Below are 5,529 nucleotides of genomic sequence, written 5' to 3'. Positions count from 1 at the left end.
GTGACTGACCCTTAATTTCCGACTGTTTTTATTATGCCCAACTGAGTGCAAATAATGCCTTTCACTACTTCGTTACTTTTTTTTCAATATTCAACACACATATTACTCATAAAAATGTGACTTCCTGCTTTATTTCCAGTGTAACACATGAGGGTTCCATAAAATCTACTGGAGAAAATGAGATGTAGTGCAGACAGGAGATTTTATCTATTCACTGTGGCTCCCCACTGTCGACTTGTATCGTGTAATTCTACTTAGCACTTCTGGGCCCATTTCCTCCAAAGTACTTTCCAAGCATTACCTAAGTGATGTGGTGAATGTGAGCGGATGGGACGCCAGGAACTTGAGCTGTAAATGCTGAACTGTTAAACACACTTCTGAGGAAATTAGATTTTAGAGTTGGAAAAGAAATATGGTCCCGACACTTATACCCTGTCTCAATTCAAATGACCAAACCTCCACCTTCCTCCAACATCTCCTCTGTGGGGGCAAGGGGATATTATATTAAATGCAAGGGCAACCGCGAAGTGGTGTTCCAAAGATTATGGAAAGCTGTAATCCCCAGTGGGCAGCCACATGAAAAGACAATTTTTTTTCCCAGGATTGTTGGAAAAAGAATTACCATCACTCCATAATCAAGATATAGAACACTATACTTGGAAGAGCTGGTACATTTTAAGAACAACCAGTATTTTAAATTATAATAATAGCAGTCAACGTTTATTAAGTGTCTACTGTATGCCAGGTATTCTGTATACAGTATCTTTAATCCTTTTCACGAATCTTAGAACAAGGTAGTGATTCTACAAAATTGAAGTTTTGGCCAGTTTCTGTGATTCCTTGTAGCTTCAATCTAGGAAGATTCTCTCACAGAAGAAGGAATCCTTTTAGAAAATGTCACTGAGGGGAGAAGAAGGCAAGAGACTAAGGAATTCTGCACACAATCAATTTGTTCAGTGCTTTCTGATCTCATGGAAAAGTCTGGAAGGTTCAAGTTAGCCCAGCTGTGACTCTTGAGGAGTTGGGTTAGAGGGTACTAGCTTAGAGTTATTGGTTTACAGACTTCATATCGCTTGCAAGTTCTAAACAGTAAATGTAGTTGACTTAGGAATTTTAAAATATTACCATGAGAAGAAAATGTAAGGATTCTTTATAACCAGGTCCTGTTTTCATGTATTGCTGTCCCGACCCTGTGTCAGCTGCAAACCCCAGCATCCCCAGTTCAGTTCATCCTGCAGGTGGGAGCGTGCTTGGTGTAGTTCATCAGTGTACCTACAGCATCTCGCAGCCGCCCAGCACCTTGCTGGTGCCCAGCCATTCTTGTTTGAATGAGTTCTCTATAGGAATCTGAAACTTTCTGCTTTCCTTTCAATGAACATATAAAAAATGAAAGCTCTAGCTGTCTTGAGACCAATGTGGTATTTGGTGCATGAGTTTCCATTTGTGTTAAAGACTGCCGTTGTAAAAAGTGGTCCAGGCTGATGAGAAAAGAAAATTAGGCAACTGGGTGTGTGTGTGCCAAGCTGAACTGAGGCTGACGACACTGCATCAGGCTGTGGAAAGATGACTCACAGACATCCCCAAGCCCTTCTAGGATTACCTTACAGAGCTCGAAAGCACCCACTGTCACTGTCAGGACCACGTGAGCTCAACCAGTGACTTCATGTCAGCCAGAGAATATCACCTGTCATGTTAATGCTATTCACTTGACTTTCATGGGGCTTGCATTTTATTTTTAACTTTTAGCTTTGGAGTTATATAAAAAGCATCAGCAACATTGAATCTCATTTGTGTCTATATTTAAGTAATATTAAAATAGTTTAAGTCAAACACTGCATGTGTGTATGTGCTAAGTTGCTTCAGTTGTGTCCAACTCTTTTGTGACCCAATGGACTGTAGCCCATCAGGCTCCTCTGTCCATGGAATGCTCTAGGAAAGAATACTAGAGTGGGTTGCCATGCCCTTCTCCAGGGGATCTTCCCAACCCAGGGACTGAACCTGTGTCTCTAATATCTCCCGCCTTGGCAGGCAGTTTCTTTACCACTAGCACCACGAGGGTCTGTCAAAAATTTTTTTAAAAAGAACTCACTTTGGAGAAATAAAATTTCAAATTGTGAATATATTAAACCAGAAAAAAGCCAAAGACAGAGCCCTTTGACATACACCCTGGACTATTAATCCATAGTATGGCTGTCTTTGGTCACCCAGGTAAAAATACACATAAGAGAGCTCTTACCCACCCCACATACTACCCTTATCACAGGATATGCTCACAGACTTTCATCTGCTGTTTGTCAAAATCAAGACACACAGTGTCCTAAGCAGTCTCCTCACCTGTCTAGTGACCCTATTAGATGTTCATGTGACATATTTACTGAGGGCTTACTGGGTACCAGACCCTATTCTGTAGCCTTGGAATCCCAACTGCTGGGACCGTTAGCACAACCCTTCCAGACTCTTCCTTAGACTTCCAGCCAATAAGACCCTACCATGTACGCCACTTACTCAACTGCATACAATTTCTATCATTATATGTTAAATACAGTGATATATGTGTATGTATATATATATACATATATATGTTATATGTTAAATATAGTGATACACAGGCAACTGGAAATGGGATGAAGGCAGTTTCCGCCTTCCCGGAGACTTGAACTCCACTCAGTTAAGCTCCCATTGTGTCTTTCTGGCTTCAGACCTGAGGGGAAGCACTGCCCACTTTTCTGGGCTTTCCCTTCGTGCTCAGCTGCTTTCTCTGCTGGGCCCAGGAGACCTGTGTGATTTTGCCTGAACTGAGCCACGTGAAGGAGTCCAGGGCAGCCCCCTGGAGGATGAGAAGCCGTGTGGAGAGAGGGTCCAGCTATGTCACCTGTGGCAACTCCTGCGGTTTTCCCAGAGACTGTTAAGCTGAAACAGTGGTTGTTTTCATTTTTGTTTTGTGTTGGAGCAGAGTTGCTTAATAATGTGTTAGTTTCAGGTATGCAGCAAAGTGATTCAGTTATACATGTATCTTTTCTTTTTCAAATTCTTTTCTTATTTAGATTATTGCATAATATTGAGCAGAGTTTCCTATGCTGTACAGTAGATCCTTGTTGGTTATCTGTTTTTAATGTAATAGCATGTACATGTCCATCTCAACTCCCTAATCTATCCCTTTCCTCCCCCTTTCCTCCGGGTGATCATAAGTTCATTCTTTATGAGTCTGTTTCTGTTTTGTAAATAAGTTCATTTGTATCATTTAAGATTCCACATACAAGCGATATATGATACTGTCTGTCTCAGTCTGACTTACTTCACTTAGTATGATGATCTCCAGGTCCATCCATGTTGCTGCAAATGGTGTTATTTCATTCTTTTGAATGACTAACATTCTACTGTATGTATGGACCACATCTTTCTCCATTCTCTGTCAATGGACATTTAGGTTGCTTCCATGTCTTGGCTATTATAAACAGTGCTGCAGCAAACATTGGGGTGCATGAATCCTTTTGACCCTGTTTTTCTCTGAACATGTACTCAGGAGTGGATTGTTGGACTAAAATAGTAACTATATTTTTAGTGTTTTAAGGACCCTCCATACTGTTTTCCTTAAGTGCTCTACCAATTTACATTCCCAAAAAGAGTGTAGGAGGGTTCCCTTTTCTCCACAGTCTCTCCAGCATTTATTGTTTGTAGACTTTTTGATGCTGGCCATTCTGACTGATATGAGGTATACGAGTAGTTTTGTTTGTATTTCTCTAATAATTATCAATGTTGAGCATCTTTTCATGTGCCTCTTGGCCATCTGTATGTCTTCTTTGGAGAAATATGTATTTAAGTCTTCTGCCCTTTTTTTTGATTGGGTTGTTTGCTTTTTCTGATGTTGAGTCACTTGAACTGTTTTTAAATTTTGGAGGCTAATCCTGTGTTGGTTACATCGTTTTCAAATATTTTCTCCAACTCTATGGGTTGTCTTTTTGTTTTGTCTGTGGTTTCCTGTCCTGTGCAAAAGCTTTTGAGTTTAATTAGGTCCCAAAAAATGGTTGTTATTTTAAGCTGTGAAGTTTTGGGGTGGTTTTGTTATCCAGTGAAAGCTAATTGATAAGGCACTATTTGTAATTGCCAAAAACCAGTCCACTTGCATGTCCAACAGGAGACTGGTTAAATGAAACTTCATTAATTCATGCATTGAAAAATGAGATAACCATCAAGAATAATGACACTGATATATGTTTACTGATGTGGGAAGCTATTTTTAATGTGCTATTAAGTCAAAAAAGAAAATTATAAGACATTATATAAAATATTTTCTTTTGTATAAAAAGTCAAAAACTAAATAAACAAGCTATGAATATGTCTGGCAGGTTATACTCTAATGTGAACATTAGATTATTTCTAATGTTTTGTTTCTGATGATTTTAAAAAGGTTTTAATATTAATTCTTTGGGTATCTCTTTTATCTTGTTTATCTACTTGAAGGAAAAGAAATAATAAGGAGGGTTTTGTTTTATGTAGAAGAGATAGTGAGTGCAATTTGATTTCTATAGGTAATATTTTAATTAACTAACTTTTTAAAAAAGCCATTGTCTATATCTATACCCTGGCCCCCAAAACCATGCTCATTCTCTCTCTCTCCTTTGCTTTGTGTCTTTTGCATCCCTGCTCTCAGGCCCCCTTTTGTATTTCTCTGCTTTTCCGGTTTCCTCCCTGAGGTTGTTGGCCTCCATGAAAGCATTCATTTTAATTTTATTCTTTGCTTCCATCAAGCACCTTTCTATCTTGGGTTCCTGTGCCAGATATCTGTTTGTGGATGAAACCTAACCACACTTGGCTACAGACAGACTTTTGTCTGAAAGCAAAGTAACGTGAGAAGACTGAGGACAAGACTAATACTACCAAGTGCATGGCACTGATGGGGAGGTAGGAGTTGGCAGAGTTAGTGGATGGGGAAATGCATTCAGGTTCGGGGTCAAAAACGAAGTGCAATGATAGCATGTTGCAATACATGCTGCCCCAATACCTGTTTCGTATTTGTACTGTGGCTTTGACTAACGAGCTGAATTTCCTTAAGTTCTAATCTTGAGGTAGGCAGACAGTCCCTTTTTTACTGATGGAAGTACTGAGTACCAAAAATGACTAAATGACATATCTTAGGATAAAGGAAAATGTAGTGTCAAACTCCATCATCTGATCACCACCAGTGGTCTGTGTACTTTCGTACAAATAGACACTCTCAAAGAAATAGTGTGGTTACACTGCTGGGTATTTCTACAAGCAAAATGACAATTTGCTATTTAAAATGTGAAACAGCAATGAAAATGATTAAACACCAAAAATAATACTTAATGGACTTAGACTGGGAAAATAGCAATAGTATTTGTCCCTGCATTTCTACTTATCTTCCTCTCTCTGCATTCATCTTTGCCTAGAGTTTACATAAGTAAAAGCACCATGTTTGTGATGCATTTTGGGGCAATTTCTGAGTCTTTGTATCAGGATTTTCAAACAATCAAAATGCTAAGTGATGCAGTTTAATTATGTGGTTTT

The sequence above is a fragment of the Odocoileus virginianus genome, chromosome 18 (genome assembly GCF_023699985.2).
Source record: "Odocoileus virginianus isolate 20LAN1187 ecotype Illinois chromosome 18, Ovbor_1.2, whole genome shotgun sequence".
NCBI classification, from domain to species: Eukaryota; Metazoa; Chordata; class Mammalia; order Artiodactyla; family Cervidae; genus Odocoileus; species Odocoileus virginianus.
The sequence above is the reverse complement of the archived record's forward strand: the minus strand, read 5'-3'. Positions refer to the sequence as shown.